Source organism: Ascidiella aspersa, chromosome 2 (assembly GCF_963924565.1).
Source record: "Ascidiella aspersa chromosome 2, kaAscAspe10.2, whole genome shotgun sequence".
In the NCBI taxonomy this organism is placed as follows: domain Eukaryota; kingdom Metazoa; phylum Chordata; class Ascidiacea; order Phlebobranchia; family Ascidiidae; genus Ascidiella; species Ascidiella aspersa.
The window spans coordinates 35,422,879-35,438,184 of NC_139448.1; the positions used below are offsets into that span (position 1 = coordinate 35,422,879).

At 35.1% G+C, this 15,306-nt stretch overlaps 3 long non-coding RNA genes across 3 annotated transcripts in view; all 3 read right to left on the reverse strand.

Moving 5' to 3' along the window:
- LOC146165514 (uncharacterized) overlaps positions 1-15,306 on the reverse strand; it is a 91,455-nt gene that overhangs the window by 38,082 nt on the left and 38,067 nt on the right. The window lies entirely within an intron of this gene.
- On the reverse strand, positions 12,170-14,179 carry LOC146165516 (uncharacterized). Its single transcript, XR_014494493.1, has 3 exons — positions 14,033-14,179; positions 13,451-13,562; positions 12,170-12,271 (listed from the first exon to the last, which is right to left on the reverse strand). It is a non-coding gene; the product is annotated as an uncharacterized LOC146165516 (long non-coding RNA).
- LOC146165517 (uncharacterized) lies at positions 14,355-15,287 on the reverse strand. The gene is made up of 3 exons (XR_014494611.1): positions 15,188-15,287; positions 14,606-14,887; positions 14,355-14,422 (listed from the first exon to the last, which is right to left on the reverse strand). It is a non-coding gene; the product is annotated as an uncharacterized LOC146165517 (long non-coding RNA).

Consider the following 15,306-nt stretch of genomic DNA (forward strand, 5'->3'; position numbering starts at 1 on the left):
GCGGTTTATTGAAATGAATTTAGATTTATACAAACTGTCACTTTTTAAACTTTTACTTGCTATAAAACAATTAAAGCAAAGAGAAGTAAACTTTTCGTATTTGGAGTTACACAAAAAACACAGAAAAATATACATTAACGCATAAACTTATTTGGATGTTAAATTTGGTTCATAGCAATATCTACATCATCATCATTTTTGTGAGAGACAAAAGTTTTACATTTTTTAAAACGAACACAGCATTTCTCTATTAGGGTGGAGTAAAGCAAGGGGTTCATAGCACTGTTAATGGGAAGCAAAATACCAGCACTGATAATATAAACATCATTGGGCAGTGGAACTCCAGAAACAGCCAAGTAAGCAAGCACACACATTGGGATCCAGCAACAGAAGTCAGTAATAAGCAAGCGAGAAATACGTTTTTGTAAATTGGTGTCAGAACCTCTGTTTTTTGCATGAGCCATTTTGTTACTTTTCATGTAAATAATTATGTAAGCCACAAGCATGAAAATAAAGAGCAACAAGTTAAGTGTGATAAGAAATATTGAATAGTGCCAAGAAGCGTCATTTGTAGAAGCAAACAGTCTGGGCATACAAACACTAGTTTCACCATAATAACCGAATATTTCTTTAATTGGTTGATTCGGGAAGGTTTTAGCAATAAGTAGGGTGACGTCATGCCAAGAAAGTGACGTCATATTATACGGCTTTATATTATTGGCCAAAAGCTCTATGTCTTGCTTCTTAACTTGGTTGGTTTTGAAAAATCTATTTGGAAACCAAACATGAGAAACAAAATATCCTGAACTGTAATCAAACAAAGGCAGAACTGCAAAAATAAATGAAAGCAACCATATACATGCACATGAAAAGTAAATCCATTTTAACTTCATTATTCTGGCTATATATGGTTTATACACTGTTGCAAGTCTAAACGCCGTCATGACAGCCATAGTACCCGAAGATGCCATGGTAGCTACAACACACATTACCCCAAGAATTTTGCAGGTGCTACTTGTGCGCCACAGTGCGTCAAATGAGCAATAATTCCCCGAAAACTGTAAACCTTTTATACTTATTGCAATTAGATAAATACCCATTAAAAAGTCAGCACATGATAAACTTAGTAAAAATATGTAGTTACTTTTTGCAAATTTATCGTCATTTTTTTTAATTAAAACGTCTTTTAGGGTTATGACAAAAACAACAAAATTACCAATAGCAGATAATAAACCCATTAACCAGAAGAAGGCTTTGTAAACGGGGTTACCTATCATTTCCTTTTGATCTGAGAAAGTGAAACTTCGCTTACTTTTGGGTGGGCATTCGTCACTTCCGTCTGAACATTGAGGAATTCCATCTTCAACCAATTTGATGTCGACCGACAGGGGCTTTCCATTGCGACAGTAAAACCTCGTTTCGTTGCATTGCGTCGTATCCTCGTCGGATCCGTCGTCGCAGTCTATTATTCCATCACAGAGGTTGTTGACATCGATGCTGGTGAGCGTTCCACTTGCGCAATCGTGACGCTTGGGGCACAATCCGCGTTCGTCGCACAATGTCCCATTTGCTCCTTGGCACGCTATTTCATTGCTAGCCATACCTTGCATACAAGCCACCTGGCAGAACTTGGGTCGTGCCTTACAACCTTCGCATTCATCTTTCATTTCCACACACTCAGGTCTTCCATCGCATTTTGTGGCGATTATTGGAACTGAATCGAAGTAGCTGTCAGGGGAACATAATATCTGATAACCTTTAGAGTCACCCTGAGCTAGTCTGCAGTATTTCGTGTTAAGTTTTCCCACACAACTTACTTCTTGGTTGCACAGTGTTTTGTCTATGTCCACGCAGTCCGTTGCATTGCGGCAAAGCATTTGGTTGGGAGGGCAAGTGTGTCGAGCGTCGCCCAAGATTGACTGGCAAACTGTTCGGTTGTCGCACAAACATTCATCGGAAAGATCGAAGCAGTCTGGAACCCCGTTGCAAACCTGGTCTTGTGAAATAACCAGTCGTTTGTCCAAACACAAGAAGCATTTAAATTGCCCATCAACGAAGCAAACATCTGATTTATCCGCGCATTGAGGTTCATCGTCGTAGATGTTTATCTGCGGCAAAACGCAAATCCCTTTTCGGCTTGTCCCCATACATTTTAATCCCAGGCCAGTTTTAGTTTCGTCATCATCGCATTGTAGTCGTTGGGCATTATCACAGTATTTGTGGGATGAAATGAAGTTACCGTTACTGCATCGCGACAAACTGGTTTGCGTTCCCTCCTCACAAAGCCACTGTCCACTTCCACAAACCCTGTCTCTCCGCCCTTCACACGGCCCCATAAGTTGGCGGCAAGTCGTTTTCTTGTGGATCGCTTCAAACTTGATTTTGTCTATTTCGTTTGTACAATGCGTGACCTTAACCCATTTACCGCCTACCCAGACACTTCTATCATCGCAAGGCTCCTTTCGTCCGACGCACTGGATCCTGCCGTCAGCCACTTGTTGCTGGCAAGCTCTGCAATACCATTCGTCGCTACCGTCTAAGCACCCTGCTGCCTCATTACATACTGTCACTTCTCGAACACACTGAAGTCCGTCATTGCACCACACTGCTCCACTTTGACATTTAGAGACACTGCTATTTTTCCAATCGCACTTTGGCGATACGTTTGTGTATTTTGCGTCTGTGCCAATACACAGAGCAAAAAAGGCCAAGGCAAAAATGACTTTGAATAACATCTTAAACGCCTAATTTTTCTATGCTGAAAGGACTAATAATTTTAAGGTTTAATAAAACTAAAATCACATCCCTGCCTTATGTTATTTATTCGGCTTCGCTGAAGACATTTAGACGGTGCTTTACATGCAATATAAACTGCTACTCTTTTGAGTTATGCAATATGTTTGTAAACGACAAAAGTGCAAAAAATTTCTCGTAAACTCTTACTGGCGTGCGGCCTCCAGGTAAATAAAATCCGCAACCTCACTGCCCTACAGAAGAACTTCGTATTCGATGTTCGGCTTGGTGCTGTTGCTATTTTCCGACCAAGATTTGCATAAAGGAAATGGCAAACTAAATTTGCCCTTGTGCTGTATTGTAGTTTCAGTACAGTGGTGTGGCAATTGACTAGGTGTTGCAACATAGCTTCTCAATCTATACAGGCCACAGGGATGTTTAAAATTTAAATATTAACACCATACGTAGGCCTATAGTGTCTATTTAAGTTAATGTATCGTGACAATGTTAGACTTGGTCCATTACAGCTTTAAAGTATTTGCAGTAGTACATGTTGTGCTGCATTGCAGTAGTACATGTGTGTGTAACCATTTCTCAAACCAAATTATAATTCGTACGATTGGGTAGGATTACTTGCAATTTGGACACAACAACGTATACATAAAGGTACAATACAATGTCCCGTCCATTTTAACGTTTCAAGCCTTACAAAAATACCAAACAACAAAACAAAAGTACATGGACACAATATTTTTTTCTATTAAATAAATCTACATAGCTTTTAATTATAAACCTACATTTTCAACTAAGTATTCCAAAATGCAGAATTAAAATTTTAAAGTGGAAATTCTGCTGAAGAAAAAACAGCGTTTTATGACAAGCTTCAGATCATTGCCTCGCTTCATTTTCTTATGTGATTAACATTCTGGATCGTTGAAACGTTTTATCGCTTAAATCAACTATGCACGTCTCACTTTGCTAGACAGGTGCGTCATCACGGTTTTAGATAAATTAGGTCCATGAGGTAAATTGGTTAATAAACACTGCTGAACTCTGAAATTACTAACAAAAATTAAAAATATATGTTACTTATCTGAATAATGAATTAACCACTTTATACAGAGGTTTTCAGAAAATATGTATTAAGATACAAAAGTTCCAAAAAATTGTACAAAAAGCATAGATTAGGCCAAACGTGCTTCAACAGTGTTGCTTAAAGCAATATCATTTAACTTTTACCCATCTTATAAACAAGTTTTGTGTGTTCCCATGGGTCTACTCGTATAAAGCTATTGTTTAATTTTATTGTTAGTACAGCAAAATGTTGTTTACATACTGCCACGAACACAAATAAGGTTATGTTAAGAAGTACTTCGACGTTTTTAGTCTAAACACCCAGAAGTGTTAACTTTCAGTAAGCTCTCCGCTTGGATTTTAATTTTCTATTAAAACACACGTGTTTTTACTGCCACGTTTAATGTGGAATGATCAGTTTCAGGGTTGCCAGACTTTGAAAAGGTCTTAAGGCCAAAATATAACGAAAAAAAGGCCAAATGAATATTTACCCGTTTCTATTAAACATAAAGTGATGAAAGTACAAATTTACAAAGAAATAAATAATAATAAGTAAAGTAAACTGACACCAGCTACAAATTGAAATTACAGTAAATTTCTAGTTTTCGTGCAAGCTTGAGGTCAACTAGAATAAACACAATAATAATTGTGCTTTTTAAATGTAGCCTATATTTTAAATGGGTTAGGTTAAAACAATAGAAATAGATCTCTACATAGTTATAATATTTATTATGATGTTTGTTATCTTAGTTGAATTCCAACTTGCATTTAACTAGGAATTTACCGAAATTACATTTGGCGGGGGAGAATTCGGTGGGAAAATATGTTTGGAGGCAATTATCTTATCAAGGTCTGAAAGGAATGGTCCAACAGGAAAGAGTCCTTGTGTCAAACAGAGCTGAACACTTTTTATAAATACCACAAATATGAAAGCAATTAATATAATATGATATCAATGAATCAAGCTAAATTAATGTATGTATGTATTTAAGACTAATTGAATATTACCACACTAATTAATATACTTTACAAAAGAGTTTGTTTTGTGAAAAACCAAAAAGGTTTTCTCGCACTGTCGGTGTGTCCAAGAAGATGACTGACACTGCAACGCCAACAAAAGATTATTTTGTAACAAGTTTATAATCATTAATGTTATTTACAAATTTACATATAACATCACAATAAAGGTAATTTAAAAAGTATTTGCTAAACAACTGAAATTTTGTAAGCGTATGTGGTTGTTATTAGACTACTGATAGATTGAAAAATGAACACGTTACATTTTTGTATACCAAGTTTTGAAAGTTGACACTATAATTCTAAACTGATGTCTATAATAATTATAAGGCCAACAGACTCTAAAAAAAACTTTCGAGGAATTTGGCCTTAATTCGAGGAATTTGGCCTTAAGAAGGCCAATCTGGCAACCCTGATCAGTTTTAACCGGTAAACATCACGCCACTTTTGGGGCATTATGGCGTAACACGAAGGCTAGTCATAAATAAAATAACAAGAAAACTTAAGGAAAGAATATTTATTACATACACACTCGTTAAATACTAATTTGTGACACATACTGACAGCGATACACAATGAAATCAGTCGTGAAATGTAAAACACTCGCATGACGTGGCGTTATTCAAATAAACGAGAAGCGCGCGCGATATCGCTCGTGAATGCAAATGTGCAAACATTGGACAGTCAGAAATATGTATCTTATCTAAACCAGTGATAAAATGCTCGAGCTTTCTGTTTATATGTAAGAGATCCCTAAAACTACGGCCCGGCAGTTTAAATTAAAAGTACAATTATATAACGGAAAACTGTGTCGAATGCAGGTTAAAGCTAAATTTTGATAAAACATTTACCTAAATGAAAATTTATAAATCTTTTTTATATTTTTGTGTAATATTTTTTTTATGTTTTCTTCTTTAAATAATATGCAAGTTAAGCTAATTTATATAAAATAACTCCGGCCCGTAACCAATATATACCTTACAGAAATCCGGTCGCGATCACAAGTCGTAACAGTTATCAGCCCCTCAAAAAAAAACGTTTGGTGACTTCTTAAATAGACAATTAGGCCTTTATATAAACTAAAGCTTGAAAATTAACAGCCAGGGGCAAATCCCACGTTAAGAAAGGCTGGTCTAGATCGACAAAACCATTTCTCACCAGCGCAAGTCATTTGACCGCTTTCTTTCAGTAACCACTCTCGAGCGACATCTAACGTTGTTGTGGTGAATTTAGAATTGGTAAGTACGGTAGTCACATGGTAGTATTTGCCTAAACCACAAGAAAAGCTCAGTTTAAGATTAGTTATTGTCGTTTTATTTTTCATTATTGTTTTTTTTATGAGTCTTGCCTGTAAACGTTTGGATAAAGTAATTAATGTTGGTAGTGGATTTATTCTAGGTATACTGCTCTGTTTGCTATGCTAATTAGGTACGGCGTAAATCGACAAAACCAACTTAACCATCCAATTCATTTAAAGCAGGGATGGGCAACCTTTTTAACACAAGGGCCAGTTAGGAAATGTAATGCTTAACGGAGGGCCGCACATCAAATAAACACTAATTTACAGTTTCATATTTTACTAGAAAAAACAATAAACTACGGCAGTCTAGGCATCAACTACGGCAGTCAGTGGAAATAACTTTACCTTCAATTCTAAAAAAGCCGTTCTCGCACGGATTGGCTCAGTACAATTTAATTAACAGCCTTAATTCAAAACCAGCTGTTAAACATAACATCTCAGTCAATATGCGTGGCAAAAGTCTGTTACACCTTGAAAGTACCAGACAAGTGTAATTGTTGCAAAACAATTCTTTATCATAACAATGCGAACAAGTAAAACTTTATAAATGAAGATTGTTTTGTAATAGATGCTTCCCATTTGAGTTCAACTGCATTAGTGTAGCGGCGTAGCCTATGGGTTACATCGCACTTCAAACAGGAAATGATAGAGCAAAAGTCCCAACATGGTGCACACTCATAGCCCTATTTAGGGAAAAATAGCTGGTAGAAGATGGAGGGCCGCACAAAAAATGAAAAAAAGCCGCATGCGGCCCGAGGGCCGCACGTTGCCCACCCCTAATTTAAAGTAACCCTTCTCGAGCGCCATCTAACCAATGCTTGCGACGTTTAGAATTGATAAAATTTCAGCAAGCGCAATTTTTGCTGAAAACGTTAGAAAAGTCAAGTTGTGCTGAGCTAATATAAGATTGTTGCAGCAATTAAACAGACATAAATATACAAGGCTGGCATAGAGACGCCAGACTTTTAATAATACCTATATATGTTATTATAATTGTCATACATATTAGTTCCAAAGTTATCAGATATTTTTGTCAGATTTCAAAAATCAACAAACAAATGTAAAAAAAGGCTAAAATACCACATTTGCAATCGACTGTCACACCCAGTAATTTTAAAGAATATCACACAAAAAAACCTTTACAAATCAGTCATTGTTTTTCATCATTTTAGTTTTATAGCCAATCAACACCACCCATGAAATCTAATTATCGCCACAGGTCGCGAAAACGCTCACATGATGCGCCGTGATGCTGTTCAAACAAGCGAAAAGCGGGAGCGATAGCGTTCGTGAAAAGTCAACACAGCAACAACAGTGTGTTTAGCAAACAAAAGCAGGGGTAAGACTTGGCTTTGTGGATACCATGACTGGCCAACTGATCCAGGGTAATTTCTAGTAATATGGGAGTTTTTTGTGGAAAAACTATAATGAAAGCAATTAACATTGAAATACTATTTCAGCAGTGAATACTAAAACAAATAAAACATAGGAGTTTGTTTTTTTAAAGCAATAAGCACACACTGACCTTGATTGAGAAATGTATGAGAATGATGACGTGATAATCTTGCTGATCCTGAGCTACGAGAACGGATCTTCATTCACGAATCAAAATAAACTAATTTGATTACTTGTTTGCCATTGGAAACACTGTTAAATGCTGAAGTTACAAATAAACTATGTTATCAATCTGGATAATAATTTAACCAATTTCAATGGAGGTTTTTTGAAGATATTTATTGACATACAAAAGTTCGTAGCTTTCAAATTTACGGGACAATAGAACTAGGCATAATTTAAAAACAACAGTCTGTGAATATATGCTATTTAGCGTTATGTACCCGGCATGGGCAAACCCGTTCCGTTTCGTCGTTAAATCTGGCCTGCAAACAATTTTAAAGAAGGCATAGCTTTGCCATTCATAGTTCTGCTTTGAATTTAACAACAGATTTTGCAAAAAAGGACAAGTCAAGAATCTATGCAAAACCCTCCTACCTACGTGAAAAGATCTATATTTTGCATAGAAACAAGAAATAGAGTATTACATCCTGATTCAAGTTTGACACGTTTACGGATCTTCTATAAATTTTAGAGGTCCCGATGTAGGCTACACTATTTATTATATAAGCTAGTATTTCTGGTCTTGAGCGTACGTTTATCAAAATAATTTAAAATCAGTAATCCTTTTTAGATTGATAATTTCTCTATTTGATGTAATTTAACCCTTTACGCTTGTTTATAGAGAAACTGTTGTTGCCAATCTTACTTTAACCCAATAGTGCTTCAACAGTGTTGATTGATACAAGATTATTCCACCTTTACTCAACTTAAACAAGTATTGTGTGTTCATATAATATGCAAACTCATTTCACACTAAATAGCTGTGATACAGGCAAGCAAATAAAAGAACAGGAAGCGTTCCTTTTAATTTACAGATATATCTGGTTAAGCAACCTATTGTATGATACAATTTTTCTTTCTAAATAGACACAACAGCTTGTAACACAGCGATATTAGGGTCGCATTTACTCCTTATGTCCTTTTTGCCACAAGGTAGGGTAAACTCTTCCCCAAAGCACTAAATTCAATAAACCGTGATAAATTGCGATTAAATAAAACTTTCCTAAGTTTATGGGCACCTTCGTTTTCTATAAATTCTGTCCCAAACTTTATTCATCGATGTGTTAAAACAAACTTGTTTAAGTGGTAGTTGTGGAGGAAAAACAAATAAATATATTACAGATAGAAACGTAAATAGGCATATGGTACACTTTGTTGTATTTTGCACAGAAAATCAGCGGGAAATAACGAACACAGCCTTATCAGCAACAGAATCTCAGTCAGGTTGTATTATAATATTATAAGTTTCGGCTAACCTTTTCAAATCGCTTTCTTCAGGGTGAATGACAATGAACGCTCGTTCTACAATATATGGAAATTTCGGTGTCAATTACCCCGACGAAGGCGATTTTTCACGGTTTGCCAAAGCGTTGGTTAACAATTACAATTATCAGAGAAAATGTCTTTGATTATTATTATTATGCCTGGTAGCAACAGCTTAGATAGGTTATATTATATTGAAGTCGATTAAAGTTTATTAAGGTTGATTCGATTTTTGTTGAAAGGCATTTTTTTCGCTAGGTAGTAGAGTTACTAATATGTCTCCCCCACATTATTTTGATATGAAGGAAGGGGAGGGTTGAGAACCAGAAGTGGTATTGTCAGCTCGAGATTTCCCAAGGCTTCGGCTGATTTTGATTTTACAAAAACGCATGACATATCATCAGAAACACCATCAGCTACTTTGGCGTTACTCATATCCTGACTGTCTTCCAATGTTTCTCTCGGTGAACGTGTATGCCAATCGCCCGATGGCGACAACGCACTTGAATTGAGTTCAAATGCAGGACTGGCTTCGCCCACTTTAGCTGATTTATGGAAATAATGTTGATATTTAGTTGAGGAGTTTTTCCCATCTAGAAAGGGGGTGGCTTCGGTAGGTGGCAACTTTGTTAGGGGGAGTTTATCCTTCTCGTCTTCATCTAAAGATTTCTCTTCTGTGCTCAACAAAATAAGTGGTTTTTAAAATAAGCAACTAATTTTATTTAACGTGGTTTGAGAAAGATTTTATAAAAAGAGAACCTTTTACGAAACAAACTTGATTTTAATTGAACTAAACTATTGCAGCTGAATTAACAACAAAACTTAACATACTGAGTATTGAAGCATACTGAGTATTTGTTGGTTTAAAATTTGTATTAGTTACTTGACAAGTAATGTTTTTATAATCATAATGAATATGTTACAACGGTTATTAAATGTCGAATATTATAACTTAGCTTATCTGTACACATGACGTACCGTTTGTGTTCTGTTGCGAGGTTTCATTACTGGAAGGAACTTTGGTCAACAATGGAACAAGCTCTGGTGGTGATGCTTGATTTATCTCAACCGTTAGGAGAATTTTACGGGAATTATGATGTTCATATTCAGATGAGAACTTTGTCTTGTCTTCTAATGTGGTGGCTTTGGTAGGTGAATGAATTATTGACAACGGTGTATCTTCTTCGGGTGTTTGACATTTGTCTTCATCAAAATGTTCGTTTTCTGTGCTCAACCAAAATAAGTGGTATTTTAAAAAATAAACTACTAATTATGTTTAAGGTAGCTTGAAAGAATAGTTCAGAAGGTAAAGTAAGTTTGCTAATACTAAGGTATTCTTGTATATTTGTTTGTCCAACGTTTTGGCTGACTATTCAGAAAGCATTTATCAGCGGATAAAGTTTATGTAAAGTAAGTTTGATGAAACTAAGTTATTTATTAGAACTAATATTTAAAAGTTTTGGACATTTATTGTTTCGAAACTGGAATCTCCATAGAAGTTTTTTCTGATGCAGTAAGTCAATTGCGAAATAACTTAAGTCCAAGTCAAGTATTTAAAAAAAATAACAAGTCAAGTTCCAGTCAAGTCATTATTTAAGCAAGTCAAGTTATTGACAAAAATAAAACATTAAAGTTTTAAAATTGTTTATCTCGTTCGATAATGAGCTTTACCTTAACTAAAAGGATAAACTGTTTTACGTGCAAAAGTAAAAAAACAAAAAACAGTTTTATTAAAAAAGTTGGATGAAAACACTTGATTTTATCCCAAGTCATTTGACAAAATGCTTAAGTTCAAGTCAAGTCATTTGCTAGAAAGACTGGAGTCAAGTTAAGTCATTTAAAAACGGTGACTTAAAGTGCACTTAAGTCAAGTCATTGACTGAAGTCATAACAACACTGCGATAAGGTATCAGAAACACGAACAGGGGCAAGTAAGTTTTATGAAATTAAGTTCAATTCCGGTTTATTAGAACTAAGATTTCTACCTTTATGTGAATCAGCTAAAGTCATAACTAAACTGTAAACGTCTAATGCATTGACCTACTGAAAAAATGATATCAACCAGTATCACATAAATTCAACGAAGTTATTGTATACGAGCTCAACTGTATCGATGTATCCAGCTAATGTAATTAATTCAGCAAGGCGACTTAGTTGTGGTTGGTGGGTCGTGAAAAGGTTATTATCTGTACACATGATGTACCTTTTGTGTTCTGTCGCGAGGTTTTATAACTGGAGGGATCTTTGGTCAACAATGGACAAAGTTTCGGTGATGGTATTTGACCTGCATCAGCTGTTGTGAGAATTTCACGAGAATCATGGTCATATTCGGTTGTGAAACCTGCCTTATATTCTAATGCGGTGGCTCCGGTAGGTGAAGGAGTTTTTAGGGGGAGTTTATCTTCTTTGGGTACACATGATGTACCTGTCAATTTTGTGTTCTGTTGCGAGGTTGTATTACTAGAGGAATCTTTGGTTGTCAATGGAGAAAGTTTCGGTGGCGGTGTTTGACCCGCATCAACTGTTGTGGGAATTGTATGAGAGTCAAGTTCATTTCCGGTTAAGAAACCTGACGTATATTCTAATGCGGTGCCTCCGTTAGGTGAAGGAGTTATTGGGGAGATTTGACCTTCTTCGGGTACACATGATGTACCTGTCCCTTCTGTGTCCTGTTGCGAGGTTTCATTACTGGAAGGCAATTGACAAAGTTCATATTTTGATCCTCGTTCTTCATCTTTACGTGAAAATGCTCTTTCTGTACGACAAGATTAATAACCAATGACTTAATCAGGCATGTTCAAGAAAACAACAGGCCACAAGAAACCCCGAATAACTTATTCTTAAGAATAGGGGGGGGGGGGAGTTATCTGATTTTAAGCCCTATATTCGAATTGGATAAAACAAATTTACTCGACAACACTTACGACACTAAAAACATATTTTCACAGTAATTGTAAGACAGGGTTTAGATAATCTAGTAATTAGATTCTAGTAATTGAGTAAACATCGATGTGTACGGAATATAGTTTAATCAAGTTGTCAAACAGTTTATTTTAACCAGGTTAATTAAAAAAAAATAATCATCAATAAAATCGACATCTAATAGGTTCATTAAGACTTTTGTTATTCATTGCCATGTACAGTATTAATAGAAAATAATCTTACTTTTTAAACAATGTTTTCGGACGAAGCACATCACTAGCCCCACTAAAACGATAAGTAGTAAAATGACGATGAGCCATATAAACCATGGAATTCTGTGTTCATCTATGAATAAAACAAAAACGTTTTAACAGAGTGCATTAAATGTTTTTACAATGCCTAATACGCTTTTTAAACTTCTAATTATACTATGAAGTGTATGTAAACGAGAAAGTTTTACCTACCAAATTGGTAAAAAGGCCACCTTTTGGGCTTGGAGTCAATGGCCCTCAAAATATGTTTGTCAAAATCAGTTTTATAAATGCCATTTTAAAGAGTATACAATTGTTATGTTTTTAATGCGTGTTTTTTTTTAAATTGAAGTTTTGCCAATTTGAACAAAAAATGCAATTAGTTTCAACTTTAGTACTTTCGTGTGGTTTCACTGATGTGTAATCGGCTAATACCGATTTTCTCTTTGTATAATGCTTACCGATATTTGTTAATTGAGAGGACTCAAGCACAGGACAATTCCCGAAGGACAGAAAGCTTAAGAACCACTGGTTTACCATACAAACATTTAGTTTCCCTAACAAATTACCTTCTATTATACGGTCAATTTTCTAATATAACCCAATTTATAATTTGCAATTAGCTTAAACAGATGTCGTGTGCCAAACGTGCGTTTTACCAATTTTCACATCATTTTTATTTCATCCGAATTTTAGTTCCAGGTCACAAATTAAACCATTGAATTTGAGTGTTTCATAAATAGTTCACTTCATGGCTTAAGTATATCAGAAGATGCTTGGGTCGCAAAATTTAGCCTTTATTAAGTCGTGTTAAAAAAGGTTGCGAATCATTAGTCTATGGTAATATATGGTTTTGGTAAAATTCTATTCTTTATAGTTTAAAACTATTTGGCAAACGCGAGCATGTTGATAGTTTTTATTCCGTTTTCTTGTATTAAATTTCAATAATACAGTGCTTTCTCGGTAGTTCACTATATTTAACTGCAAACCCGGAGGTAAGGCTTTAGTTGAGACAAAAGTTCTTCCGGGAATTAAACGTATGGCAGGTGAGGCAAGTAGTAAAAAATAAACCCGCGAGTTATAAAATAAATTTTCATACAAATGTCATTGTAATGCATTTTGTGTAGAGGCTTGGTTTGCATAGATATTACATAGAACTTAAATTTTAACTATTCCTTTTTTAATTAATTTAACTACAATCAGAAGGTAGCTTGCGACTGAAAACGCCCTGAGTTGTGACACTATTTACAGTACAGAATCTCTGTCTACAAACCTTGTGTTGCTTCAATTGTAATGTCAAATAATTCACTAAAGGAACTTTGTCCAAACTCGTTGCCAACTGCAACTTTAAATTCGCACAAAGCTGGCTTTTTGATTTTCGAGATCTGTAAAATATGTTTAGTTGGAAATTTAGAGCAGAGTACAAATCAGATATTAGTAGTACCAAAAAGTGACCAAAGTTTGGTAGATTAATATTAATTATGCTTCTTATTTTTTAATAGAAATTACGCGTTTCTACTAGAAGCAGGTAAGTGATAATCACCCCTAAAAGGCGATCTAGTTAGAGGTCGATAATACTAAATTGTTATCACGAAATTAGAGTTTGTATATAAATATAATAACATTACAAATATATTTATCCAAAAGGCATGAAAAACCAGAATAAAACATGGCGTCAAGAAAGAAAGACAATGCGTTGGTGTGTAAATAACCCAGCAACTAAGCATCGTTGGATATACCAGAGCTCTTCTTTTAAGGGCACTTAGAATGTGGCATATATATATATGTTATCAGACATTTTCTTAGATACAATTTGAACATTATATTTGTTTTGATAAAATAATTGATTTTTTACATTAATTAAGGTTGATGTTGCAGACGAATTGGTCTCGTTATGTTCAAACCACTCGGAACAAACTTTTCCGTCATCCGCCGTTGCATTGTCCCAAAACCGATACTTGACAATATAAAACACTTTGGCTGATCGATAGTATTTGGCTGGGTAGGTCTGAAATGGTTAAAAAATATTGAAGTTTGCTCATCTTTGTCAACCTTTATAGGACGAAAGCTTGTGTATTTTTATATATTTATTATACAAACCAGCATGAAGTTAATATGAGCGATATTTGTTTTTAAAATTGTATGCTAACCATCTCTATAAAAAAGAAAATACTTACATTCCAATCAACCGATATATTTCCATCTTTCAACGTTGCATTAACACCAGATGGTGCCAAAGAAGGAGCTACAACAACAAAAAGCATTAATTAACTATCAGTTGCATTTGCCACACTTAGCATCGTCGTTATATTTGTTTTAAACTGTTGAACTGTGTCTCAACATCAAAACTAAAAAGTAACAAATAATTTGCCTTAATCCAGTTTAGGTTCGGTTAGCCAAATAGCTGATAAGTTGGCTTACGACCTACCTCTTCCCAATGTCTTTCGTGGTTTACTTATTTCACTCGCATTGCTCGTTCCATATTTATTGATGGAATATACTCGGTAAACGTATTCGTTGTAAGGAAGCAAGTTTGAAGAATAACAAGGTTTGTTGACGTCACAATCGAAAGCAAACCAATCATCGTCTTGCTTTATTCGTCGTTCCACTTTATATTTAATGACGTCCGTTGATTGTTTATTGAATTCCAGGCGTTGTGACGTAGCAGTAGATTTGGTGACGAACACGTGAGTTGGGGGCTTGGGCAGATCTACATATTATAATAAAGTTATCCAAATCAACTGAATTGTTTTTTCAAATAATACCCAATCGCATAAATATGCAAACATGACTTACATCTTAAAAAAATACTTGCAAAGTTTGCTATGTTGAACTTTTTAAAGCCAACTAAGATCACCAAAATTGAAAAATCGTTTCTAGTCGCTTTATTATTATTAATTAACGAATTGGAACGAGCTACAGACCAAATTGCCGTAAAGTAGTTCAAATAAAAAAATATAGTGAAAAGCTGTATTTCAAACTACTTTTTTACAAATAACATTTTTCTCACCAGCTATAGATAGATGTATTGTAGCACAGCTCTGATCAATATTTGTGAAAGCGTAACATTTGTAAGAACCAGCTTGCTTATCCCCTACATCTTTCAACTGTAAAAAATACCACATTTTT